We start from the raw sequence: 18,998 nt of genomic DNA, 5'->3' as shown, positions 1-18,998 counted from the left end.
ATAGTTGCGCCAGAAAAGATCAACCTGAATTTCAACTATTTTTTCCAATAAACCTGCTTCTTTTATTTGACAATGCAAATTTATTTTAGAACGTGAGTCTCCGAGAACTTAATTAATTGGCAAAATAATTACATTAGCAGAACTTGACACTATATTTTAGCTCCCAAGCCTTGGTTGTTCAAACCGGTTTGTTTACTAAAATAATGGCGACGGTATTATCGGCATTTGAGATTCGATGACGTCAAATATGACATAAAATATGATATCAAATATTACGAAGGGTATGTATGACGCAATATCTGTGAAACAAACCGTTAGTGAAGAAATAATGCTAGTGGCATACTTATGAGTAATTATGTTACATATGCTTTTAGGAGTGGTAGCCTGTAGGAGGGACCCTAGGTATTGAAGTACGTTTGGGGTTAAGAATATTTTCATGATCTAAGTTTCTTTTTAAACCCATGGATTTGAGACTAGTATTTTGCTTATTTACACAAAGTATTGAGAAAGTGATTAAAGGGATTATTTATTGTTATGAAAACGGTAAATTTATAACATGGACATGGTTATGTTTTGTAGATAGAAAAGGTTACGAATTAAAGGCGAAAAAGTAGAAAATATTGTGGTTTTCAGGGGTAACGTACAAAACACTATAAGATGATGTGGAATTGTGATAAATTAACATTTTAAGAAATACCTAGAGAGATTACGTGAGGAGCTTTCCATTGATACCAAAAAATATACACTTATTGGATTTTTATGTAATTTTCCAAAAGAAATACCGATTTTTGATATTTGAGGCATTCCATGTGAAATCAACACACTCAAAAACCTGACCATCTCGGATTTTAATGAAATTTTGGATATAGATAGTGTCTAAGGATTTCCAGGAAAATGACAAGTTTTATTAAATTATCTCAAACCGTTTTTAAATTACGGCTGTTTAAAATTTTCCTAAAATGGCAAAAATGACATGACTGGTATATTTTCTAATCTCCATAGCAGCAGTTCTAATTAAGCTACAGAGTTGCTAATGGTGTCATTTTACTCAGCTATGTATGCCCTTTCCAACCATATACGTTCTTAAAAAACAAATATTTTTGAAATTTCAAATAATTTTTTTAATTTGATTTTTTTTAAAAGTGCCTCATCAAAATTTAAAAAAATACAGTGAATAGTTTGTATCTACGTTAAATGATTGGCCGAAGTGCGAGGGGATATTCATGGGTTCATAATTAAACATTATTTTTAAAAAATTGGATTTAAAAATACATATATTCATATATAATAAATACATATATTCATATATAATAAATACATATATTCATATATAATAAATACATATATTCATATATAATAAATACATATATTCATATATAATAAATACATATATTCATATGTATTTATTATATATGAATATATGTATTTATTATATATGAATATATGTACTTATTATATATGAATATATGTATTTATTATATAATAATATATAATAAATACATATATTCATATATAATAAATACATATATTCATATGTATTTATTATATATGAATATATGTATTTATTATATATGAATATATGTATTTATTATATATGAATATATGTATTTATTATATATGAATATATGTATTTATTATATATGAATATATGTATTTATTATATATGAATATATGTATTTATTATATATGAATATATGTATTTATTATATATGAATATATGTATTTATTATATATGAATATATGTATTTATTATATATGAATATATGTATTTATTATATATGAATATATGTATTTATTATATATGAATATATGTATTTATTATATATGAATATATGTATTTATTATATATGAATATATGTATTTATTATATATGAATATATGTATTTTTAAAAACCAATTTTTTAAAAATAATGTTTAATTATGAACCCATGAATATCTCCTCCCACTTCGGCCAATCATTTAACGTAGATACAAACTATTAACTGTATTTTTTTTAATTTTGAAGACGCACTTTTAAAAAAAGTCAAATTATAAAAGTAATTGAAATTTGAAAAATATTTTTTTTTAAAAGAACGTATATGGTGCATACATAGCTGAGTTAAATGACACCATTAGCAACTCTGTAGCTTAATTAGAACTGCTGCTATGGGGATTAGAAAATATACCAGTCATGTCAATTTTGCCATTTTAGGAAAATTTTAAACAGCCGTAATTTAAAAACCGTTTGAGATAATTTAATACAACTTGGCATTTTCCTTGAAATCCTTAGACACTATCTATATCCAAAATTTCATTAAAATCCGAGATGGTCAGGTTTTTGACTGTGTTGATTTCACATGGAATGCCCCAATATCAAAAATCGGTATTTCTTTTGGAAAATTACGTAAAAATCCAATAAGTGTATGTTTTTTGGTATCAATGGAAAGCTCCGCACGTAATATCTCTAGGTATTTCTTAAAATGTTAACTTATCACATTTCCACATCATCTTATAGTGTTTTGTACGTTACCCCTGAAAACCACAATATTTTCTACTTTTTCGACTTTTACTCGTAACCTTTTCTATCTAAAAAATATTAACACGATTACTACGTTCTGTACCCCAATTTACCCTAGAAACTGAGTTCGCATGGATTTCTAATGGTTAGACAGAAAGATATTCAACTTTTATTCAAGGGGGGCGAATTACGTAAACGCGCCACATGAAAAACCGGGGCTAATGGTTGTAAGGGCGTATTTCAATAACTACCAAGAATTTTTAGCTAAAAACTCAAGACTTAGTCATTCCTAATACTGACCAAACAGTGTTCAAAATTTTAAAAAAATCGCTTGACCCATGGTAACATCATTGGGTGAATTGCCGTGGAATGGCTCTGTTACCAAAGTTGTAAACGCAGTTGGAAATAAAATAAGTTGCGCTCTCTTGGGGTTGCACGCTTGGACCGGATGCGTCACCGTAAGTGCTTTCGCGGGGCAAGGGAAGCTTAAGGCACTAAAACCTATTTCGAAGTACGACAAATTTCGAAAAGCAACGCCCAAACTTGGTTTAAACTGAACTATTTCGGATGAAACCTTTTCCCATATCGAGGCCTTTACGTGTCAGATGTACTCAAACAACACCAAAGTAAGACAAGTCAACACACTGCGATATCAAATATTTAAAGCAAGTATTTCTGGAAGTATTGTGGGTGACTGGCCCAGCAGCACCCGAAACTGTTCTCAGCCTTATCCAAATGTCCTCGTGTTTGTACACCAAATGAATGCAGTAGCGTGCAAAATTCCAGAGAAATATATTCGTGGCACAGACAGTGACGCTGATTACGAATCTGATGAAAAATGATTTATTACCGTTTGTATAATATGTTTAAAATTAAATTTTTAGTTAATATTAGTCGTTGTATTTCTTAAAGACAGGGTAGTGCTGCAGTACTGCTTAATCGAGTTGAAAATGATAGATATTACGAAGATGAATTTCAACCCTTAAACGTTTCCTCACCTAGGTGTCCCCATGAGTGAATAAGCATTCACAGTTAGAGGAATAAATTCGTGGTCGCGGCAAAGGTGTAAAGCTAGAATTAGATTAGGGGAAGTTATCTTAGAGCCATAGAGCCCACTGTGGGCGCATTTAACTTACCAGAGAGAGGGTAAGAGTAAGACTAGGCGGGATGACAATTTTGGGCCCCCTATCACGGGAGTAAGACTAAGATCGGTACCCGGTGGAAATTCAACTCAATATAGCTATTATTTAATTATTAAATCTAAAACGAAAAATAAGTCTGTAGCATGTAATTTCGAAAAAAATTGGAAAATAATAACCAACAAGTTGGCAAGCTTGCCAAAATATACCTCTCCTCGGAAGAATTGTCCCTAGTGGTATTAATTTCTAGAGATGACCCTTAAAGATATATCTCCGCAATTCAGAGTTATTTACTAAAAACGTATAAAATTTTAATTATAATTAAAATAAATGAGACGGAACAACCGATTTTAATTTATTCAAAATATTATAAATTAAGTAGTTACAACAGTGAGTTAGACGTACTAAACCTATGCACAATTGAATTTAACCCTATTTAGAGTACAAGTTTATCATTTAAATATAATACGAAGCAAATTTTAATGAAAGAAATATCTACAGATGGTATTTGTATTTTTCTCGCTTACGAAATACTTGCCGCATCTTTAACGCTCATTTTATTTCAACACTCGTAGACTTCCAGTTGACACATACTGCATGAAAAAGACCAATACCGTCCAATTTCCAATATCATATAATGACTCGCACACCCAGGAAATCATTGACTGCGTTAGAAATCGTAGATATCCAAATATCCACACCAAATGTATTTACAAGAAGCAAAAATCTTACCATCAACAAAGCACAGAGAGCCACTTGACTAACCGCCAGCTCTTAAAGCAATAAACGTTAAATTATCGCCTTTGCATTAACACAACTATATATAGGTCGATAATAAAACCCGTAAATAAATAACAAAAAACTAACAAAGTGGACCACCCACAGGGTCTAGCCTTTAACCCTCTTATCTCACCTGACTGCGCTAAAACAAGATTTGACCTTTAAAATTGCATACGTACGTCTAATTTTCGATAAAGCGTAATAAGTGTCGGTGGTAGAACGTCCACCTGTCAAACAGGAGGTCTCGGGTTCAAATCCCGCCTGATTCGATCGCAAATTGCTACTAAGACGAATACCGTAAACAATTGGTGGACACCCTGCCATTTGGACGTTGAGACGTTTATCGTAACCCTCAGCACTCGGTCCGTCCCATAAGTCTATAAGAAGAAGTTAGAGAGAAAACGCCCATTCATACAAAATGCAAACACAACACACTGAACACCCACAACCGCCATAACACAAACTCAACATTCCCACATTACGCATAAACATTACAATAACATAATTTCCAATGAAACTGAGTTGAAACCGTCACGACGGTGAGCGTTAACGAAAAAACAACCATACCAAACCGCACCAACCGCAAATAACTCCGTTAACGCTCACCGTCAGACCGTGGTTTTGCCAACCTTTAAACTGCACAAACGGTTTTTAGACTTTGCTTCGGTAACGCGTTTTGAACTTTGCCCCGGAGAGGTAAAAAGCGGCAAAGAATACCAAGCCTTCGCCAAGTTTCTTAAGCCGGAAATTAAAGAGAAAACGATTCCAAAGTTAACAAATTTACTAATGATGACATCAAAACGAAGGGTTAATCTACCCTTACAGAATCAGTCGTAGTTGGGACATAAGTTTGTGATATTTCAAAGATGATAAATTGTAATTATCATGTAGAATTAAATTATGAAGTAAGTAAATTTGTATTTTGGCATTAAAGATAAATAAAAAATGTATCGAATATTGAAGCATTTATATTAAATAACGCAGTTCTTGACTGAACAAATAAACTTACATCTTTTTTTAAATATATTAGAAACTTCGGTAAATAGGTGTCATCCCAGTCCCACCCTTCCATATCTAACAACACTCAATATCTCAGCCTTCTAAAACGTACGATATAGTAGACGATATTTCCATTTCATTAGCTCACGTTAGATGGCGGTGTCGTTACCCAGCGTCCTTCGAGAATCTTCTCTCCCAAAGACTATATATACGCTTCGCTTACTAGACAGGTGTGTTCTATGGCTCAACTTCCATACCAATTGTGGCTCCATCTCGACGCTGGTTAAAATTTTCCCCTAGCTTGAGCCGTGTTACTAGTGGCGCCTCTAGCCACGGGTCAAAATATTACCCCAGCTTTTACAGTGCTACAGAGGTGTTAACAGGTTTTTACTAGGAACACGCCTGTCTAGTAAGCGAAGCTTATATATAGTCTTTGTTCTCTCCTATTGAGAGGGGTGGAATTTTCAACGAGAAAGAAACTTACCCCCCACGCTTTTGTAAGGCATTTGCGCTTCCAGAATTTCAGGCTCTGTAGTAACTTCTCCTAATCGAATTCTGGTAAAGAATAGTTGATTTTATAAAATGTCTTTACGCTTGCCCAACTTGTTGAAATGTTGCCCTGGAATAGTTCAGCCAATGCCTAAGAATAAGTTCATAAACTCTTTAGTGGGAGAGAAAACGGATCCACAGCTGAAGCGGGGAGGCAACATTTCAACAAGATGGCCAAGGTTATTTTATAAAAAGAACTATTATGTGATAATCGAAATTTCAACAGATCGTTTTACACCGAAGAAAAAAATGGTTTTACTTTTTATCGCTAGATGGCGCAAGCAATCAAACATTGTTACGAAACAACGCATTATAGGTGTAATAGCGGCCGAGATATGACCTTTTTAATGTAGCCGTGAACCGCCATTTTGAATTGGCTGCCATCTTGGATAGCTACCATGCAAATAGAACAAGTAACCCTCTACTAGAAAAAACATAGCTTTTTGATGCGCAGAGTTGGTAATGGACTAATTCGATGACTAGTAATCGTTTTAAATTTTAATTTTAATTTTAACGAAAATAGAGGCATTTTTCATGGTTTTAGAAAAAACTATTTTTTACCGGTAGGTTGCAGACAAAAAGTTTCAATGTGAAAGTGAAATGTAAAAAGTTAGAATAAACTGGGTTTGGTTATAATCCGCCTAGTTTTCACTGAAATATGAGGTCATGAAAAACAAGTTAGTCGTAGGAGGCAATAGCTTTTTATTCCATTTATTTCAATCGAATATTGGCAAAAAAGTTTATATGTTGGAATTAACCACTTATAATTTCCAAAAACAAAACTAGTTTACAAATGAGCTTCACTTATACCACCGTCAGCTGCGATTCACATCTGAGCACGGTAAAAAAGATTTCGAAAAGAGTCTTGGATAATTTCTGGAGTGACAAGACGACATCATGACATGCTTCTACAATTCTTTCGCTTAACTCTTAAACGGTGGCCGCCCCCCCAAGAAAAAGTCAAGAACTGTTAAGTCCGGAGATCTAGGAAGCCAACGAACGGATATTCCTTCCCATCCATTTGATAATTCGTTGTTGAAGTACTCCACGACATCACGGTCTTGGTGAGCTGACGCTCCGTCGTGCTGAAACCCAAGACACCTGGAATCGTGCAGGGGAAGATCATCCAATGCATCCGCTACCTCATTTTGAAGAAAAGCCAAAGTAATTCTGTCCATTAAGACGAACCGGTAGAAAAAATGGACCAATAAGTCTATCTCCTACCAGAATTAAACGACAAAACTGGTAAAAAAGACCGTATATTTAATAAAAATAAATCGCAGTACTTCGGCAAAATATGCCTTCCAGGCGGTACAAGATTTGAAAGAAGACTAAGATTTGAAAAGTTAAAAGCACGCGCGGTGGAATGCCTAATGAACGCGAGCCGTAAAAAGAGAGCTAGAAATAACTACACAGAAAAACTAAAGGGGGAAAAATATTACAGAAATAGAAAATTTAACGGAACGAAAGCTTTTCGTTCAGTCCGGCTGGGAATTCCGTTCCGAATTTGAAAATCAGTCGGTTTTCTTCAGTAACTCTAAAAGGTCGGTCACCGTTAAGAACCTTGAGAACGCGGATAGAAACGGCAGAGATGGTGTGGACGTCGTTGAAGTGTCTAGTTACATGATTTTTGTCGCGGTTGCTTCTGATATCAAGTAAGTGTTCGCGGAAACGATCAGCGAGGCGTCGACCAGTCTCGCCGACGTAAACTTTGTCGCAAACTTTACAAGACAAAGAGTAAACGAGGTTGGATGTTATACAGGAAAAGGATCCTTTAATATGATAGTTCGATTTAGGGGTTGTAACCACCAAGTCGGAACTAACATAAGCGCATGTGTTGCAACGAGGGCGATTGCATCTCGTGGTGCCGGAATGAGTGCCGGATGGATCATCTTCGGGTAACGAACTAGAAACGAGAATCGACCGAAGATTCTGGTCGCGACGGTAACAGAACCTGGGCGGTTCAGTGAAAACATCCCTCGTGTCTTGGTCGATCTGTAGTAGGTGAAAGTTCTTACGAAGGATTTTTTCGACCTGTCGAACTTGTGGATGGTAAGTTAGAACCACCGCGGGACGATTTGTTGGTTCAGGACGAATTTTGTTTGCGAGAGCTTCGTTTCTAGTTGTCTTGGATGCACGATTGAGAGCCGATGTTAACACATTCTCGTTGTAGCCTCTTCTCATAAAACTATCGCGCATTTCCAAAGCTTGGCGTTGAAAATCGTCGTTGGAGGAGCAAATACGTCGAAGACGTAAAAACTGGGAGTACGGTATGGACCTAGTCGAGTGTCGTGGGTGACAAGAAGATGGTAAGAGGTAAGAGCGACTATCCGATGGTTTGCGATAAATGCTCGTGGAAACGCCGTCCCCATCGACAGAGATAGTCATGTCCAAAAAAGATATTGAGACGTCTGATACGCTGATAGCGAATTCCAAAGAGGGGTGCATGTGGCAAAAGGCGTCTAGAAAAAGATCAAGCTCCTGGCGGCTACAAGAGGCGAGCTGGGCGATATCATCGATGAAGCGGGCGTGAAATTCAGGAATAGGTTCCAAGTAACTAGAGAAGAAAAGTTCTTCCGCCCAACCGACAAACAAGTTTGCGTAACTTGGGCCCATTTTCGTACCCATCGCGACACCTCTGACCTGCTTGTAGAACTTTCCATTGAAAGTGAAAGCGTTAAGAGTCAAGACAAGCTCAGCCAATCGTACCAACTATCATATTAAAGGATCCTTTTCCTGTATAACATCCAATCTCGTTTACTCTTTGTCTTGTAAAGTTTGCGACAAAGTTTACGTCGGCGAGACTGGTCGACGCCTCGCTGATCGTTTCCGCGAACACTTACTTGATATCAGAAGCAACCGCGACAAAAATCATGTAACTAGACACTTCAACGACGTCCACACCATCTCTGCCGTTTCTATCCGCGTTCTCAAGGTTCTTAACGGTGACCGACCTTTTAGAGTTACTGAAGAAAACCGACTGATTTTCAAATTCGGAACGGAATTCCCAGCCGGACTGAACGAAAAGCTTTCGTTCCGTTAAATTTTCTATTTCTGTAATATTTTTCCCCCTTTAGTTTTTCTGTGTAGTTATTTCTAGCTCTCTTTTTACGGCTCGCGTTCATTAGGCATTCCACCGCGCGTGCTTTTAATTTTTCAAATCTTAGTCTTCTTTCAAATCTTGTACCGCCTGGAAGGCATATTTTGCCGAAGTACTGCGATTTATTTTTATTAAATATACGGTCTTTTTTACCAGTTTTGTCGTTTAATTCTTATATATTGACCGTTGGTGGCCTCCTACTTTTGATATCTCCTACCAGATCAGCCCACACATTGACGCTAAACTGATAAGAGTATCCCCAGTGAAGATTCTCGTTGCACCACACGTGATTGTTCTGGTGGTTAAATGGGCCATCATCGCTGCGTGTATCCATTGTGTAGAGCTTGATGGAATGTCGCTCGGTAAGGATGATAATGGTGAGTGTAGAATTTTTGTGGTTTCTTTCAGGGTATCTATCAAGACCCGCTATATTTAATAGTTCTTTTTATAAACTAACGTGGCCTTCTTGTTGAAATGTTGCTCTTACGTCACAGTCTCTTACTTTGACAAGCCTACGAGCGCGCGCTACAGTCGCGAGGAATATAGCTTTTTCTAGAGCGCGTGCAAATCGCTCGTGCGAGGAATACACTAATAAAGCTGGGTCTTGTGACGTAAGAGCAACATTTTAACAAGTTGGGCAAGACCACTTTTTATTTTATAAAATCAACTATTAGACTGAAGAATTTTATTTGTTTTTACTGGGAAACTTTAGTTGAATATCAGGTCGCGTTCTATCTATAACTATAACTACTATTTCTATTATTGACTACAAACTTTTTTCTAGTTTTCTACCATTCTTTATTTTTGGGTCTTTACCCTTTGACGATTTACAGTGATCTTGGCCGCCTTCGGAGAGTCGACCCTTTTTAAAGAGTCCCCTCGAGGGGTTCTCAAGCTGGGTAGGATTATAGGCGCGCGCAGTCCGATGGGGTATGTTTGGGTGATTCCCAGAAACTTTCCATACCTAAACCCACCGGATTCTACGTCGCCAATTTTCCTATCCAGCTTGTTACAATGATTTCGAATACAAAAGAAAGGATATTGGACCTTTCACAAATACATCAAAATATATTACAGTATTTACAATGAATTATATATTTTTTAACATTTATTTGCACATATACATATACAATTAATTTTAATCATTCCAATTACATTATTAATACTTAAATTTAAGTTTACACAAGCAATTAATTTTATTCTAATTTAAATTCAACTCGTTTTTCAACAGTGAGTGTTTAGAACGATGCAAACGTAGCTATTTGCCACACCCAGTCACCCAGCTCATTGCTCGCAACTCTGACGCTCAATCGAGGATATGCAACAAAGTACGCAAGGACAACGTCTTCCAAGTCGAAGTGGTTACGGCCTTGTCAACGGAACCTCGGATTGATGTTCCCGAAATTGTTTAAGTCCCTTATGACTCTGAGAACAGTCGTGTGATTAGGGATGCAGTTGGGAAACCGATTCCTAAATAACTGGCTTACTCAGAGGCGTATCTAGGGTATGGCAGCCATGGCGCGTGCCATGGGCGCAAATCGACGGGGGGCGCCAAATTATGTTTTAAATTTTTTTGGCGGTCTGCTTTGGTGTTGTGTTTTAGGTTTTTTTTTATGTTTATATTTCCGTTATATATATTTCTAAGTTGAGATTAAATTCAGGTTACTTCCTGGAAAAATGTCTGGGACCAAGGAAGGTTTTGTGAACTTGCTTTGCTAAGTTATCGAGAGAGAACAAACGAAAAAAAACAGACTTAAACGATATTATTGACAAATTTTCGTGAATCAAAGCAAGGAAGGTAACACTATAAAGTTGGTTTCGAATTACACAATATTTCTTGTACAATAAAAGATTATAGTTATTAAAAAATAAATGAAGTGTCACCATAAGTGGATCATTCTCTCTAAGTAGACAAAACGCTATGCTACCGATGACTAGAGTCTTTGTCAGGGTCGGTCTGGCAGCCCTTTACAACCACCCTATACTGTGTATCACCTCAACTTCACTCTGAATTTATACTGCCGAATCTAACGTTTCATACATCTCTTATGGTACGTCTCACGTCTGAAACGTGCCTCGAGTGCCCGTGAGAGATAAATTTCGGGGGTTGGCTCTTCGAATTTCTCCCCCCAAAAAACCTGTACCATATTTGTTCAAGGTCAGTTTCAGATCCAAGTGTAGAGTTTTGTTCAATAAACGCCTCTTTAGTTGCCGTCTTGACCACTCGGTGGCGCCTCCGCCGAAATATTTTCAAAAAATTTATCTCTGGAGTTTGCTCTCTATACAAGCTCTGACGTCACGAAACCCAGACTAAGATACCCGACCGAGACCCGGAATTTGTATACTTAGAGAGAATGATCGGTATGTTCCCATTTAACCCAATTTTACCTTCTCCCAAAGTTATCAGTTCTCCCAAAAACATGGTGTCCCATTTGTCCCAATTCCATTTCTCCGAACCGGAGTTCATTTAACCCAAAAATATGTATTCCCATTTTTCCCAACGATGAAGTTTCCCAAAAAAATTGATTCCCATTTCTCCAAACGATCAATATTCCCAAAAATATGGATTCCCCTTTCTCCCAATCATTATTTTCCAAATATATGGTAATTGCGCGGTTAGGTTAGGTTAGATAAGGTTAGTAGGCATATCCTAATTGTAGTAATATAAAGAATTACTTGGACTTATTTAATGTAATATATACCAAGTGTAATTCCCAAAAGTATGGATTCCCCTTTCTCCCAATCATTATTTTCCAAATATATGGTAATTGCGCGGTTAGGTTAGGTTAGGTTAGTAGGCATATCCTAATTGTAGTAATATAAAGAATTACTTGGACTTATTTCATGTAATATATACCAAGTGTAAATTTGGGACAAATGGGATTTGGGATAACTATTTTGGGACAAATGGGATTTGGGATAACTATTTTGGGACAAATGGGATTTGGGATAACTATTTTGGGACAAATGGGATTTGGGATAACTATTTTGGGACAAATGGGATTTGGGATAACTATTTTGGGACAAATGGGATTTGGGATAACTATTTTGGGACCAATAGGATTGGGAGAAATAGGATTGGGATAAATGGGATTGGGAGAAATGGGATTGGGAGAAACTGGAATTGGGAGAACTATTTTGGGCGAAATGGGGGTAAACCAGAATGATCCACTTATGGTTTCACTTATATTCCTATAATTCTGACCACCTGGGAAGGGGCGCAATTTCTATTGTTTGCCATAGTTAAAATTTTCCTAGCTACGCCACTGGGCTTACTGTACGGGCGTTCGGAATACCTACACCGAGAAATAGCCCAAGCATTATAGGTGGGCTGCTCCAAATTGTAACGAGACATAATGATAATTTCGAATAATGATTTTATTTCGTAGTGGTACAGCTTTAAATACTAAATATCAACTATTTAAGAGTAAACGTAAGTAAAAAAACAGATGACTTTAAGTCTACGTTTATTCTTAATTTCATTTAAAAATGTCAATTGCATTTTTTTTGGAAATTCTAAGTAGTTAATTCCAACATAGAAACATTTTGGCCAATTTTCGATTAAAATAAATGGAATAAAGAGCTATTGCCTCCTACGACCAACTTGTTTTTTTCATGACCTCATATTTCAGTGAAAAATAGGCGGATTTTAACCAACCCAAGTTTTTAGTTTCACATCGAATATATAGTCGAAGTGACACTATTGCTATGGACGGAATGTCGTTAATTGTTGTATGTTTGTTTGTCGTCGTGTCGGGAAGTTTGGAAGTTTGAATTCGACAACATCGAGTAGTTAGTTTGGCGGGAAGTTTGAATTAAACAATGTCGTCGGTGTTGTGGAAAGCGACGACATGGTAGATGGAGCTACACATCGAGCAGTTAGTTTAGTGTCGGGAAGTTTGCAAGTTTGAATTAGACAATTTCTTTCGATATTCTAGAATAAGATTTTATAATAGGAATATTTCTCGGCGTTGTAAATTAATTATAATTACTTATTTTCTAAGCTTTATCAATAATTAAAAGAAAAAGAATTAAAAATGTAATAGGATTAGTTTGGCGGGAAGTTTGAATTAGACAATTTCTTTCGATATGCTAGAATATGATTATAATTGGCGGGATGTTTGAATTAGATAATTGCTTTCGATATGTTACAATAGAAATATTTTTCAACGTTGTAAATTAATTATATTGGATTATTATTGCACGTCGTAAGACATCGAAGGTAGCTTAACTATATAACCTTTGATAATTTGCGTCGATGTGAAACTAATATTCCAGCTGGGCCGACTTGTTCTAACCTTTGAGAGTCTGCTCTTTCACTTTCTCATTGAAACATTTTGTCTACAACCTACCGATGAAAAATAATTTGTTCCAAAACCAAGTAAAATGCCCCCATTTTCGTTAAAATTAAAATTTAAAACGATTATTAGTCATCGAATACCCCCGGAAAATTTCGGACTTCTACAATACATAGTTTTTTCGAAAACCACTTGTATCGATCAATTTCAAACACCCGGTATGTATAGCTTCCTGATTGTACTAATCCACTGAAATGCTATTATAAATAAGAAAACAAGTATTTCTGGAGTCACGTGCGCGAAACTAGGAAAATTCAACAAACAATATGACAAAGGGCCACAGAAAAAGTGACAGAATCATTTTAAATTTGAGGGGGCTACAGAATCACGTGTTTTCCGAAGCTTAAACTAAGGTATGGAGCGCCTGAAAAACGTGGAACCTGAATGATGAAGGTTAAATATACACGACGGATACTACGTGGTTAAAAAGGTAGTTTTCTTTTTGAAAATGACACTATGCAGTATAGTGTAAGCAGCCTGATGAGAAGCCATGGTTCGAAAGCTCGCTACGTTTTATAATGGTTTAAAAGTGGAGTTTTATATAACGTGGAAACCGAATAACGTATACAATGTTAAAACTGGAATAACGTGGAAAATTTAAAAACTGTAATAACGTGGGAAAGGCAGAAACGGGGAATAACGTGGAAACTAAATAAAGCAGAACATTTCAATCTACAATATCGAAATTTTCATTATCGGGGGGATGCCACCCCTCACGTTTTAGCTAAGCATCGTGGGAAATTGTGAGATGGTACTTATTGAAATGGTATCTACTTAAATCGTAAGCCTACCGTTTTTAATTATACTTTCCACGTTATTCCAGTTTGGGTATTTTCCACGTTATTCCAGTTTGGGTATTTTCACGTTATTCCAGTTTTGGTACTTTCCACGTTATTTCAGTTTTGGTATTTTCACGTTATTCCAGTTTTGGTACTTTGAGTATTTCAACGTTATTCCAGTTTTGGTACTTTGAGTATTTCAACGTTATTCCAGTTTTGGTACTTTGAGTATTTCAACGTTATTCCAGTTTTGGTACTTTGAGTATTTCAACGTTATTCCAGTTTGGGTACTTTGAATATTTCAACGTTATTCCAGTTTGGGTACTTTGAGTATTTTAACGTTATTCCAGTTTGGGTACTTTGAGTATTTCAACGTTATTCCAGTTTTTGTACTTTGAGTATTTCAACGTTATTCCAGTTTTGGTACTTTGAGTATTTCAACGTTATTCCAGTTTGGGTACTTTCCACGTTATTCCAGTTTGGGTACTTTCCACGTTATTACAGTTTTGGTACTTTCCACGTTATTCCAGTTTTGGTACTTTCTACGTTATTACAGTTTGGGTACTTTCAACGTTATTCCAGTTTTTCACATTTGAGCAAACCCCTCCCTGTAAAATTTGGTAAAACTTTTACAAACCCAATCTCCTTTAGTGCGATACGTAATTTTTGAAAAGCCCTTAATTTGTGAATTCTATATTTTGTTCGTCTGTCATAAAATTTGCTTCATTCTTAAAGAGAGTATAATATGAACTACGAACTAAAGCAAAAAAATCGTCTGCTATCAAGCAAACTTTGTTTTTAATGTAATTAGCTTCTGTTAAACCTAGGGGCAGAAATGTGAATTTCATTGATCCACAATAAACACGGAAGCTCATACTCCCGTTGATATGCGTCTACATAATAAAACTCTAAGCCCCTTTCGTTGCATTTTTTTCTGACTTTCATTCGCGACTCTAACGTGGCATCGCCGCAGGTACACACCGAAGGTATGCCTAGCGCTTCGCCTTAATACTATGTCATTGAGTATATTTTAAAAATCGGGTCTAACGCGACATCGCCGAAGGTTATTTCTCTGTGCATAACCCTTGGTCGTTGCGCTTCGCCTTAATACTAGGTCATTGTGTATATTTTTGTATTTTTATTTGTTCGTCATGAGAGTAAATCAGCCATTGGATACAGGGGGTTTAAAGGAGTACAGAGGGGTTTGGGACGCCTGCGAGTTTTTGAGTTATTTTGGCGGGGAAAAGGGTACCACGGAAATTCTCGCATGGGAAAAGGGGAGGGGCGTACCACGGTAACTATCACATGGGAAAAGAGGAGAGGGGGTACCACGGTAATTATCGCAACGGACAAAGGGGGAGGGGACCCGCGGTTATTATCACATGGGAAAAGGGGGGGGGGGTACCACGGTAATTATAACATGGGGAAAAGGGTGGAGGGGATACCACGGTGGTTATCACATGGAAAAGGGGAGGGGGTACCACGGTAATTATAACATGGGAAAAGGTGGAAGGAGTACCAAGGTAATTATCACATGGGAAAAGGGGGAGGGAGTACTAAGGTAATTATCACATCGAAAAAGGTGGGAGGGGTTACCACGGTAGTTATCACATGGGAAAATGGGGTACTACGGTAATTATCACAATTTAAAAGAGGGGAGGGGGTACCACGGTAATTATCACATGGGGAAAAGGGTGGAGGGGATACCACGGTAGTTATCACATGGAAAAGGGGGAGGAGGTACCACGGTAATTATCACATGGGAAAAGGTGGAAGGAGTACCAAGGTAATTATCACATGGGAAAAGGGGGAGGGAGTACTAAGGTAATTATCACATGGGAGAAGGGGGAGGGAGTACTAAGGTAATTATCACATGGAAAAAGGTGGGAGGGGTTACCACGGTAATTATCACATGGAAAAGGGGGAGGGGGTACCACGGTAATTATCACATGGGAAAAGGTGGAAGGAGTACCAAGGTAATTATCACATGGGAAAAGGGGGAGGGAGTACTAAGGTAATTATCACATGGGAAAAGGGGGAGGGAGTACTAAGGTAATTATCACATGGAAAAAGGTGGGAGGGGTTACCACGGTAGTTATCACATGGAAAAGGGGGAGGGGGTACCACGGTAATTATCACATGGGGAAAAGGGTGGAGGGGATACCACGGTAGTTATCACATGGAAAAGGGGGAGGAGGTACCACGGTAATTATCACATGGGAAAAGGTGGAAGGAGTACCAAGGTAATTATCACATGGGAAAAGGGGGAGGGAGTACTAAGGTAATTATCACATGGGAAAAGGGGGAGGGAGTACTAAGGTAATTATCACATGGAAAAAGGTGGGAGGGGTTACCACGGTAATTATCACATGGAAAAGGGGGAGGGGGTACCACGGTAATTATCACATGGGAAAAGGTGGAAGGAGTACCAAGGTAATTATCACATGGGAAAAGGGGGAGGGAGTACTAAGGTAATTATCACATGGGAAAAGGGGGAGGGAGTACTAAGGTAATTATCACATCGAAAAAGGTGGGAGGGGTTACCACGGTAGTTATCACATGGGAAAAGGGGGTACTACGGTAATTATCACAATTTAAAAGAGGGGAGGGGGTACCACGGTAATTATCACATGGGGAAAAGGGTGGAGGGGATACCACGGTAGTTATCACATGGAAAAGGGGGAGGAGGTACCACGGTAATTATCACATGGGAAAAGGTGGAAGGAGTACCAAGGTAATTATCACATGGGAAATGGGGGAGGGAGTACTAAGGTAATTATCACATGGGAAAAGGGGGAGGGAGTACTAAGGTAATTATCACATGGAAAAAGGTGGGAGGGGTTACCACGGTAGTTATCACATGGAAAAGGGGGAGGGGGTACCACGGTAATTATCACATGGGAAAAGGTGGAAGGAGTACCAAGGTAATTATCACATGGGAAAAGGGGTAGGGAGTACTAAGGTAATTATCACATGGGAAAAGGGGGAGGGAGTACTAAGGTAATTATCACATGGAAAAAGGTGGGAGGGGTTACCACGGTAATTATCACATGGGAAAAGGTGGAAGGAGTACCAAGGTAATTATCACATGGGAAAAGGGGGAGGGAGTACTAAGGTAATTATCACATGGGAAAAGGGGGAGGGAGTACTAAGGTAATTATCACATGGAAAAAGGTGGGAGGGGTTACCACGGTAGTTATCACATGGAAAAGGGGGAGGGGGTACCACGGTAATTATCACATGGGAAAAGGTGGAAGGAGTACCAAGGTAATTATCACATGGGAAAAGGGGGAGGGAGTACTAAGGTAATTATCACATGGGAAAAGGGGGAGGGAGTACTAAGGTAATTATCACATCGAAAAAGGTGGGAGGGGTTACCACGGTAGTTATCACATGGGAAAAGGGGGTACTACGGTAATTATCACAATTTAAAAGAGGGGAGGGGGTACCACGGTAATTATCACATGGGGAAAAGGGTGGAGGGGATACCACGGTAGTTATCACATGGAAAAGGGGGAGGAGGTACCACGGTAATTATCACATGGGAAAAGGTGGAAGGAGTACCAAGGTAATTATCACATGGGAAATGGGGGAGGGAGTACTAAGGTAATTATCACATGGGAAAAGGGGGAGGGAGTACTAAGGTAATTATCACATGGAAAAAGGTGGGAGGGGTTACCACGGTAGTTATCACATGGAAAAGGGGGAGGGGGTACCACGGTAATTATCACATGGGAAAAGGTGGAAGGAGTACCAAGGTAATTATCACATGGGAAAAGGGGTAGGGAGTACTAAGGTAATTATCACATGGGAAAAGGGGGAGGGAGTACTAAGGTAATTATCACATGGAAAAAGGTGGGAGGGGTTACCACGGTAATTATCACATGGGAAAAGGTGGAAGGAGTACCAAGGTAATTATCACATGGGAAAAGGGGGAGGGAGTACTAAGGTAATTATCACATGGGAAAAGGGGGAGGGAGTACTAAGGTAATTATCACATCGAAAAAGGTGGGAGGGGTTACCACGGTAGTTATCACATGGGAAAAGGGGGTACTACGGTAATTATCACAATTTAAAAGAGGGGAGGGGGTACCACGGTAATTATCACATGGGGAAAAGGGTGGAGGGGATACCACGGTAGTTATCACATGGAAAAGGGGGAGGAGGTACCACGGTAATTATCACATGGGAAAAGGTGGAAGGAGTACCAAGGTAATTATCACATGGGAAAAGGGGGAGGGAGTACTAAGGTAATTATCACATGGGAAAAGGGGGAGGGAGTACTAAGGTAATTATCACATGGAAAAAGGTGGGAGGGGTTACCACGGTAGTTATCACATGGAAAAGGGGGAGGGGGTACCACGGTAATTATCACATGGGAAAAGGTGGAAGGAGTACCAAGGTAATTATCACATGGGAAAAGGGGGAGGGAGTACTAAGGTAATTATCACATCGAAAAAGGTGGGAGGGGTTACCACGGTAGTTATCACATGGGAAAAGGGGGTACTACGGTAATTATCACAATTTAAAAGAGGGGAGGGGGTACCACGGTAATTATCACATGGGGAAAAAGGGGAGGAAAGGCCTTACTGGGGTGGTTCTAAAAGAGTACCATGGAAATTATCCCCTGGGAAAAAGGGGGAGGAGGCCTCACTGGGGGGGGGGGAGGTTCGACTATGGGGTAAAGGGTAAAGGGTACCACGGAAATTATCGCGTGGAAAAAAGGGTCGGGGGCCTTACTGCGGTGGTTCGACTATGGGGTAAAGGGTGCCACGGTAATTCTCGCATGGGAAAAAG

This window comes from Leiobunum rupestre, chromosome 9 (genome assembly GCF_980474605.1).
Source record: "Leiobunum rupestre chromosome 9, qqLeiRupe1.1.hap1, whole genome shotgun sequence".
NCBI classification, from domain to species: Eukaryota; Metazoa; Arthropoda; class Arachnida; order Opiliones; family Sclerosomatidae; genus Leiobunum; species Leiobunum rupestre.
This window is presented reverse-complemented; position numbering follows the sequence as displayed.